The sequence below is a fragment of the Pseudophryne corroboree genome, chromosome 1 (assembly GCF_028390025.1).
Source record: "Pseudophryne corroboree isolate aPseCor3 chromosome 1, aPseCor3.hap2, whole genome shotgun sequence".
NCBI lineage: Eukaryota > Metazoa > Chordata > Amphibia > Anura > Myobatrachidae > Pseudophryne > Pseudophryne corroboree.
The window spans coordinates 716,799,062-716,810,040 of record NC_086444.1 but is presented as its reverse complement, the minus strand read 5'-3'; the positions used below and the strand labels follow the sequence as shown (position 1 = coordinate 716,810,040).

Below are 10,979 nucleotides of genomic sequence, written 5' to 3'. Positions count from 1 at the left end.
TAATAACTGTCACATAGATTTGATTTAATCTCTAGAATAAATGTTGTGTTTTTGTCGTTTTGTTTTTGTTTTTTACTGATTTATGCTGAACTGTGATTTTGACACCTATGCAATGATTTGATCGATTGCCTGATAAATGCATAGATGCGCTAGTCCATAAACGGCTTCAAACAACGGTCAGGTCAGGAGGTCGCATTTTAAGAATTTAAGTTTGAGGTGTCCAATCGCCAATGTTAAAATAGTGTACATGGCGCATACTGATCAGATTGTCGCTCCGTGGAGTGTGTTAATCTGAACTGCACAGTGTGTACTAGACTTTACTTTCTGAGCACGGCTCTGCTGCTGCAGCAAACACTTTATCTTGGAGGTGTACGGATTGATTGGGGGGGGGGGGGGGGGGGGGGGGGGGGGGGGGGAAGGGGAGGTTATACTCACCGATTTTTTTTTTTTTTTTAAGATGCTCTGTGGCAGCCATTACTGCGAGATAGTAACCCATTCCCCCCTACTTAGGGGTAAATTTACTATGACTTCTAAAAATTAAAAGTGGTGATGTTGCCATAGCAACCATTCAGATTCTGTGTATCATTTCTCTATTGCATCCTAGAAAGTGATAGAATCCACCATGTTCTGGAGACCAACTTGACTACTTCGCATGTGCGGCGGCCATTTTGGCTGCGATTTTCGCCATGACTGCAGTGTCTGACACTGGACTCCAGAAAATAGGATTTTAATACCTACCGGTAAATACTTTTCTCTTAGTCCGTAGAGGATGCTGGGGACTCCAAAAGGACCATGGGGTATAGACGGGATCCGCAGGAGACATGGGCACACTATAAGACTTTGAATGGGTGTGAACTGGCTCCTCCCTCTGTGCCCCTCCTCCAGACTTCAGTTAGAGAACTGTACCCAGGGAGACGGACATTTCGAGGAAAGAATTTATTGTTTAAACATACCAGCTCACACCTCGAACATGCCGCAGAACGTGGCATTCAATAGAACACCAGCTGACGGCATGAAAAACATACAGCAATATGCTGACCGAAAATGTAACACAACCTGTGTGTAAACACGACCAATAATCACATATCGCATGCCACGGCATGAACAACAGCAGCAACAGACTTGACTGAAAAGAAACACCACATGAGTGGAACCACAACCAATAGCTGCAGATACAGTACGCACTGGGACGGACGCCAAGCATCCTCTACGGACTAAGAGAAAAGGATTTACCGGTAGGTATTAAAATCCTATTTTCTCATACGTCCTAGAGAATGCTGGGGACTCCGTAAGGACCATGGGGTTTATACCAAAGCTCCAGACCGGGCGGGAGAGTGCGGATGACTCTGCAGCACCGATTGAGCAAACATGAGGTCCTCATCAGTCAGGGTATCAAACTTGCAGAACTTAGCAAAAGTGTTTGAACCCGACCAAGTAGCTGCTCGGCAAAGTTGAACCGCCGAGACTCCTTGGGCATCCGCCCAAAAAGAGCCCACCTTCCTGGTAGAATGGGACTTCACCAACTTCGGTAACAGAAATCCAGCCGTAGAATGAGCATTCCGAATCGTATCACAGATCCAGCGTGCAACAGTCTGCTTAGAGGCAGGAGCCCCAATTTTTGGGAGCATACAGGATAAACAGAGCCTCTGTGTCCCCAATCTGAGCCGATCTGGTGACATAAATATTCAAAACTCTGACTACATCGAGAGACTTCGAATCAGCCAAGGCTTTAGTAGCCACAGGCACCACAATAGGTTGTTTCCTGTGAAACGCAGAAACCACTTTTGGGAGAAATTGTTGCAGAGTTCTCAACTCCGCTCTATCCACATGGAAGATCAAATAGGGGCTCTTGTGAGACAAAGCTGCTAATTACGACACCCGCCTTGCGGACGCCAAGGCCAATAGCATGACCACTTTCCAAGTGAGAAATTTTAACTCAACCTTTCGTAAAGGTTCCAACAAGTGTGACATAAGAAACTGCAACACCACGTTAAGGTCCCATGGTGCCACTGGGGGCACAAACGGAGGTTGGATGTGCAGCACTCCTTTCACGAAAGTCTGAACTTCTGGAAGGGTGGCCAATTCTTTTTGAAAGAAAATTGATAAGGCCGAAATCTGCACTTTAATGGAGCCTAACTTTAGGCCTGCATCTACACCTGCTTGCAAAAAAAAATGGAGAAAACTACCCAGCTGAAATTCTTCCGTAGGAGCCTTCTTGGATTCCCACCAAGACACATACTTCCTCCAAATACGGTGGTAAAGCTTCGCCGTTACTCCTTTCCTAGCCTGAAGCAATGTGGGAATGACTTCACCGGATATACCCTTTCAGGCTAGGATATGGCGTTCAACCGCCATGTCGTCAAACGCAGCCGCGGTAAGTCTTGATACACGCCCGGTCCTTGCTGTAACAGGTCCTCTCATAGAAGAAGAGGCCAGGGATCTTCTATGAGTAAGTCTTGAAGATCTGGATACCAAGCCCTCCTTGGCTAGACCGGAACAATGAGGATCGCCTGAACCTTTGTTCTTCTTATGTTTATCACCTTCGGAAAGAGTGAAAGTGGAGGGAACACATAGACCGACTGAAACACCCATGGTGTCACGAGGGCGTCCACTGCTATTGCTCAAGTGTCCCTTGACCTGGAACAATATCCCTGAAGTTTCTTGTTGAGGCGAGACGCCATCATGTCTAATTGAGGAATTCCCCAAAGACTTGCCACTTCTGTGAAAACTTCTTGATGAAGACCCCACTCTCCTGGATGGAGATCGTGTCTGCTGAGGAAGTCTATTTCTCCGTTGTCTACACCCGGAACGAAGACCTCTAATAGAGCGTTTACATGCCTTTCCGCCCAGCTGAAAACTTTTGCGGCTTCTGCCATTGCCGCTTTGCTCCTCGTTCCGCCCTAGCGGCTTACTTACGCCACTGCTGTTAAGTCGTCCGACAGAATGAAGACGGGCAGATCGCGAAGAAGATGTTCCGTTGTAAATAGCTCTTAATTCAAGAATGCTTATTGCAGACAAGCTTCCCGGCTTGACCTTTTTCCCTGGAAATTCTTCCCCTGGAAAGACTGCTCCCCAGCCTCGGAGACTTGTAACCATGGACACCAGGATCTAATCCTGGATCCCGAACCTTCGTCCCTCTAGGAGGTGAGAACTGTGAAGCCACCACAGGAGAGATATCCTGGTCCTGGAAAATAGGATTATTTTCCGGTGCATGTGCAGGCGAGACCCGGACCACATGTCCAACTGGTCCCGCAAAAACAACTCTGGCATTTGACCTCCTCACCGAATGGCCTCGTAGGCCGCAACATATTGATGGGTTTACACCGTTGCAAATCTGATCCGACTCTGGATCCTCAGATCTCTTTCCACAGGAAAAAACAAACTCTCAACAGTTCAGTATCTAATCTTATTCCCAACTCAGATATCTGCGTCATTGGGATCAACAGCGATTCTCTGTGTTGAAGAACTGTCAGAGAGAAACAAAGATTTGTACCACTTGTTTCTTGATCTCGCCGTAGTCAGGAAAGCGTCCCAGTACAGAATAATAATGGCTCTTACTATTGAAGGAAAACCATCATACTGCCATCAATCCGGTGAAATGGCAATGACAATCCTGAATAGCAAACCCAGGTAATCTTAATGCGGATGAAACCGCATTAAAATCCTTTTTCTTCTTTTAAAGGTTGGAGATCCCTGCCCTGAGAGATTCCATCTCTTTGGGATTGTTCTGACAGAGCTGTCCGGGCTCAGAAGCACGAAAAAGCTTGAATAACAGCTTTTTTTGTGTGTGTGTGACAGGGACAGCAGGACAATGTCCTGATCCTGACCCAACTCTTGTATGGCGCCACATACTACCTTCCCGTCCAGAGGAGAATCGGTAAGATCTATTATAAGACTCTATTCTTAACTCACTGGTCCAAGTTCATTCCAGGACTGACCGAAGAGTATTAGACGAGTTCCCACCGGTGTGGGCTCCAGCAAGATAGAGCCAGCGACATGCGGTGGGTGTGGTAGAAACAGAGGACGATATCTGCTTCTGCGAACTTAAAAAGGCTGCAGACCTCTTACCTTTTCACCTTCCTTTACCTGCACAGAAGGGGAAAAAATGGTATCCAACCGGTCAAAATGACTGCATCCTACAAAAAATGCGTCACCAACCGTTGTGAGGGAACATAGCTCAAGAAGGTAGACTTACCAGTGGTATCTGCCGAGATCAACTTAACAAAGCCATCCCAAAACCAGGTTACACCTTCATAGGGAAGATACTCCAGTAATTCTCGGAGTCAGTCTCAGCATTCCCTTGGTGAATCCACAACGCCCTCCTAGTCGAGACGGTCATGGTAAATAGATCAAAATTTGTTATAATAATAAAACCACATCACATCACTTGAACCATTATAAACCAGTAGACTTATGTCCATGACCAGTCCCAATTTAAACGTATTTATAGATGTCCAAAGATTCTTACATGGACAAAGATGTAAATAAATGTCCCGGACCAATGAATGGCTCCCTGTATTGAAGAATAAATGTGGATGTATACCTTATTAAGGGTACTGGCCTTTAGATATAGTGGAGATATGCGCCGAAGTAGAGCTTGACACTCTGCTGGATATGATTTAATGATCCTCCTCATCCATGTAGTGCAGTCACAGCCCCCGTGATTGGTACATAAAATATCTCACCGCTAGCATTTTTGTGCCTCCCGTCCTTTGAACTCCAAACGGTGCACTTGTAGCCGTGGAATGCAGGGAGACGCTGCCAGACCCTATAGCACAAGGGCTGAGGCAGCGATGTAGAAGACGGTGAATCCCGGACTGGGGCAGCGCAGCCGCAAGCAGCACGAGCGGTCTGCAGATGATTCGTCCCCGACTGGGACAGAGCGGCCGGCAACAAAAAAGGTGATCTGCAAGGAGGTGGATCCCAAAGCTGGGATGAAGCAGCTGTCCGCGGCACAGGTAATCAACACAGTGGCAATGCCGGTATTGAAAGCTGGTAACAAGGTGGGTGAAGTGGCTATCACCTTTACACGTTTCTCCAACGTAGCTGGCTGTCGGTTTCCTCAGAAGGTAATAATAAATTGTTTTTATATTATATTATTTTCGCGCTCTCTTATATAGTCAAGTCTATATATTCATTTTATTTATCTTTTCAGCCGTAGAATGAGCCTGCTGAATCGTGTTACAGATCCAGCGAGCAATAGTCTGCTTAGAAGCAGGAGCGCCAACCTTGTTGGCCTGATACAGGACAAACACTGCCTCTGTTTTCCTAACCCGAGCCGTTCTGGCCACATAAATTTTCAAGCCCTGACCACATCAAGGGACTCGGAATTCTCCAAGTCCCGCGTAGCCACAGGCACCACAATAGGTTGGTTCATATGAAAAGATTAAACCACCTTGGGCAAAAATTGAGGACGAATCCGCAACTCCGCTCTATCCACATGGAAAATCAGATAGGGGCTTTTGTGCGATAAAGCAGTCAACTCAGACGCTCGCCTTGCCGATGCCAAGGCCAACGGCATGACCACTTTCCAAGTGAGAAACTTTAATTCCACCGTTTTAAGAGGCTCAAACCAGTGAGACTTAAGGAACTGCAACACCACGTTAAGGTCCCAGGGTGCCACTGGAGGTACAAAAGGAGGCTGGATATGCAGCACTCCCTTCACAAAGGTCTGTACTTCTGGGAGAGAAGCCAATTCCTTCTGAAAGACAATGGATAGGGACGAAATCTGAACCTTAATGGAGCCTAATTTTAGGCCCAAATTCACTCCAGTCTGTAGGAAGTGAAGGAAACGTCCCAGATGGAATTCTTCCGGAGGAGCATTCCTGGACTCACACCAAGATACATACTTCCGCCATATACGGTGATAATGTTTTGCTGTCACGTCCTTCCTAGCCTTTATCAGAGTAGGAATGACCTCAATCTGGAATGCCCTTTTCCGCTAGGATCCGGCGTTCAACCGCCATGCCGTCAAACGCAGCCGCGGTAAGTCTTGGAACAGACAGGGCCCCTGTTGTAACAGGTCCTCTCTGAGAGGAAGAGGCCACGGATCTTCTGTGAGCATTTCCTGCAGATCCGGATACCAGGCCCTTCGCGGCTAATTTGGAACAATGAGAATTGTCTGCACTCCTCTTCGTCTTATGATTCTCAATATCTTGGAGGAGATGAGAGGAAGAGGAGGAAACACATAGACCGACTGGAACACCCACGGAGTCACCAGGGCATCCACTGCCACCGCCGGAGGGTCCCTTGACCTGGCGCAATACCTCGGTAGTTTCTTGTTGAGGCGTGACGCCATCATGTCTATCTGAGGCAGTCCCCACTGACTTGCAATCTCTGCGAAGACTTCCTGATGAAGTCCCCACTCTCCTGGATGTAGATCGTGTCTGCTGAGGAAGTCTGCTTCCCAGTTGTCCACTCCCGGAATGAAGACTGCTGTCAGAGCGCTTACATGATTTTCCGCCCAGCGAAGAATCCTGGTGGCTTCTGCCATTGCCACTCTGCTCTTTGTTCCGCCTTGGCGGTTTACATGAGCCACTGCGGTGGTGTTGTCTGACTGAATCAGAACCGGTAGGTCGCGAAGCAAATTCTCCGCTTGACGAAGGCCATTGTATATGGCCCTTAACTCCAGTACGTTGATGTGAAGACAAGCCTCCAGGCTTGACCAGAGACCTTGGAAGTTTCTTCCCTGTGTGACTGCTCCCCAACCTCGGAGGCTCGCGTTCGTGGATACCAGAACCCATTCCTGAATGCCAAACCTGCGACCCTCTAGAAGGTGAGCACTCTGCAGCCACCACAGGAGAGATACCCTGGCCCTGGGGAACAGGCTGATCATCTGATGAATCTGTAGATGTGACCCGGACCACTTGTCCAGAAGGTCCCATTGAAAAGTCCTCGCATGTTACCTGCCGAATGGAATGGCCTCGTAAGACGCCACCATCTTTCCCAGAACTCGAGTGCAGTGATGCACCGACACCCTTTTTGGCTTCAAGAGGTCCCTGACCAAATTCATGAGTTTTTGGGCCTTTTCCAATAAACCCTTTTCTGGTCTGTATCCAGAATCATGCCTAAGAAAGGCAAACGGGTCGTTGGAACCAACTGTGACTTCGGGAGAATCCAGCTGTGCTGTTGCAACACCCTCAGGGAAAGTGATACTCTGTTCAGCAAATGCTCTCTTGATCTTGCTTTTATTAGGAGATCGTTCAAGTATGGGATAATTGTGACACCCTGCTTGCGCAGGAGCACCATCATTTCCGCCATTACCTTGGTGAAAATCCTCGGGGCCGTGGAAAGCCCAAACGGCAACGTCTGAAATTGGTAATGACAATCCTGTACAGCAAATCTCAGGAACGCCTGATGAGGCGGATATATGGGGACATGAAGGTATGCATCCTTTATGTCCAGGGACACCATATAATCCCCCCCTTCCAGAATGGCGATGACCGCTCTGAGTGATTCCATCTTGAACTTGAACCTTATTAAGTATAGGTTTAAGGATTTTAAATTTAAAATGGGTCTGACCGAACCGTCCGGTTTCGGGACTACAAACAGGGTTGAGTAATACCCCATCCCCTGCTGAAGCAGGGGAACTTTGACCACCACTTGTTGACACAATTTTTGAAATGCATTTAAAACTATCTCCCTCTCTGGGGGAGAAGCCGGTAGGGCCGATTTGAAAAACCGGCGAGGATGCACCTCTTCGAATTCCAGCTTGTAACCCTGGGAAACAATTTCTATTGCCCAGGGATCCACCTGTGAGTGAACCCAGACGTGGCTGAAAAGTCGAAGACGTGCCCCCACTGGGGCGGACTCCCTCAGCGGAGCCCCAGCGTCATGCGGTGGATTTTGTAGAGGCCGGGGAGGACTTCTGCTCCTGGGAACTAGCTGTGGTTGGCAGCTTTTTCCCCCTGCCCTTACCTCTGGCAAGAAAGGAAGATCCTCGTACTCTCTTGGGTTTATGCGACCGAAAGGACTGCATCTGATAATGTGGCGTTTTCTTAGGCTGTGAGGAACCATAAGGCAAAAAAGTTGATTTACCTGCCGTAGCTGTGGAAACTAGGTCCGTGAGACCTTCCCCAAACAATTCCTCACCCTTGTAAGGTAAATCCTCCATATGCCGCTTCGAGTCGGCATCACCCGTCCATTGTCGGGTCCATAGGGCTCGTCTAGCAGAAATCGCCATAGCGTTGGCTCTGGAACCCAGTAGGCCAACGTCTCTCTGAGCATCTCTCATATATCGGACAGCATCTTTAATATGACCCAGGGTCAATAAAATGGTTTCCTTATCCAGCGTATCTATATCAGCAGATAAGGTATCTGTTCACGCTGCTACAGCGCTACAAACCCAAGCAGACGCTATCGCCGGTCTGAGTAAGGTACCAGTATGTGTGTAAATTGACTTCAAAGTAGTCTCCTACCTGCGATCAGCAGGAACCTTGAGGGTTGCAGTATCTTGAGATGGCAGCGCTACCTTTTTGGATAAGCGTGTCAACGCTTTGTCCACCCTTGGGGAGGATTCCCACCGTATCCTGTCCTTAGCCGGGAAAGGATACGCCATAAGAATCCTTTTGGGAATCTGCAGTTTTTTATCTGGAGATTCCCAAGCCTTTTCAAATAACTCGTTCAGCTCATGAGATGGGGGGAAGGTTACCTCAGGTCTCTTTTCCTTATACATGCGCACCCTCGTGTCACGGACCGAGGGGTCATCTCTGATATGCAACACCTCTTTCATTGCAATAACCATATAATGAATACTTTTAGCCAATTTTGGCTGCAACTTCGCATCATCATAGTCGACACTGGAGTCAGAATCCGTGTCGGTATCCGTGTCTACAACTTAGGATAGTGGGCGCTTTTGAGACCCAGAAGGTCCTTGCGACACAGTAAAAGGCAGGGCTACTTGTGTAATAAATTCACATTTGCATTTAAAACATTCCACATATCCACCCAGTCAGGTGTCGGCGTTGCCGACGGAGACACCACACTCATTTGCTCCACCTCCTCCCTAGAAGAGCCTTCCGCTTCAGACATGCCGACACACGCATACCGACACCCCACACACTCAGGGAAATCTCTAATCTGGAGACAGTTCCCCCACAAGGCCCTTAGGAGAGACAGAGAGAGAGTATGCCAGCACACACCCAGCGCCAATAACTTTGGGGGGAAAAAATCCCCAGATAGCGCTTTTTATATTAAATATATATATATATATAGGCAACGAAGCAAACAGCGGCACTCAGGGTCTTATGCAAAATTCAAGTGTATTGAAATCACTCCATAAAATCCAACGTTTTCGGGACACGCAAGTCCCGTTGTCAAGGTGAGTGATTTCAATACACTTGAACTTTGCATAAGACCCTGAGTGCCGCTGTTTGCTTCGTTGCCTATCGTTTTACCTCTTTTCACCAGAGGGCACACCAACGTATCACTGAGGGAGTGCCGGTCCACCCACTATATATGTATATATATATATATATATATATATATATATATATATATATATATATATATATATATAACAAGGTTATCCACCTAGTGGAACAGATAGCACTCTCCAGACTTTAATCTCAATTATTCAGCAAAGAGAATTTAAAAAAGGTAATCTTACTTGTGAGATTACCTTTATTAAATTCTCTTTGCTGAATAATTGAGATTAAAGTCTGGAGAGTGCTATCTGTTCCACTAGGTGGATAACCTTGTACTGTACTATGGGTCCCACCTCTAAGTGGGTTGGACTCTGATTGGCACCCCAGCTGTTGGCAGAGTTTATGTGAGTGTGCAGGGATCTGTATATATATATAGATATATATATAGATATATATATAGATAGATATATATATATATAGATATATATATATATATATAGATATATATAGATAGATATATATATATAGATATATATATATATATATAGATATATATATATATATATATATATATATATATATATATATATATAGATATATATATATATATATATATATAGATATATATATATAGATATATATATATATAGTTGGAATAGGCAGCACTCACAGGAATTCTCAAAGAAGAAAATACTCAGACCGAGTAGTCTATTTTGTCCGACAAAATAGACTACTCGGTCTGAGTATTTTCTTCTTTAAGAATTCCTGTGAGTGCCGCCTATTCCAACTATCTATACATTGCTTTTGGAGGGCACCAAGGTCGATGTTATCCACAAGGTGGAGTGCCGGGCATTTGTCTGCATATATAATAAGAATTTACTTACCGATAATTCTATTTCTCATAGTCCGTAGTGGATGCTGGGGACTCCGAAAGGACCATGGGGAATAGCGGCTCCGCAGGAGACTGGGCACAAAAGTAAAAGCTTTAAGACTACCTGGTGTGCACTGGCTCCTCCCCCTATGACCCTCCTCCAAGCCTCAGTTAGGATACTGTGCCCGGACGAGCGTACACAATAAGGAAGGATTTTGAATCCCGGGTAAGACTCATACCAGCAACACCAATCACACCGTACAACTTGTGATCTGAACCCAGTTAACAGCATGATAACAGAGGAGCCTCTGAAAAGATGGCTCACAACAATAATAACCCGATTTTTTGTAACAATAACTATGTACAAGTATTGCAGACAATCCGCACTTGGGATGGGCGCCCAGCATCCACTACGGACTATGAGAAATAGAATTATCGGTAAGTAAATTCTTATTTTCTCTGACGTCCTAGTGGATGCTGGGGACTCCGAAAGGACCATGGGGATTATACCAAAGCTCCCAAACGGGCGGGAGAGTGCGGATGACTCTGCAGCACCGAATGAGAGAACTCCAGGTCCTCCTCAGCCAGGGTATCAAATTTGTAGAATTTAGCAAACGTGTTTGCCCCTGACCAAGTAGCTGCTCGGCAAAGTTGTAAAGCCGAGACCCCTCGGGCAGCCGCCCAAGATGAGCCCACTTTCCGTGTGGAATGGGCCTTTACAGATTTTGGCTGTGGCAGGCCTG

The 10,979-nt window shown here is 46.6% G+C and overlaps 1 protein-coding gene across 4 annotated transcripts in view; it reads right to left on the bottom strand.

The window, feature by feature from the left end:
- Window positions 1–10,979, bottom strand: part of MFSD12 (major facilitator superfamily domain containing 12) — a 519,470-nt gene that overhangs the window by 383,106 nt on the left and 125,385 nt on the right. The gene's annotated exons all lie outside the window — the stretch shown is intronic.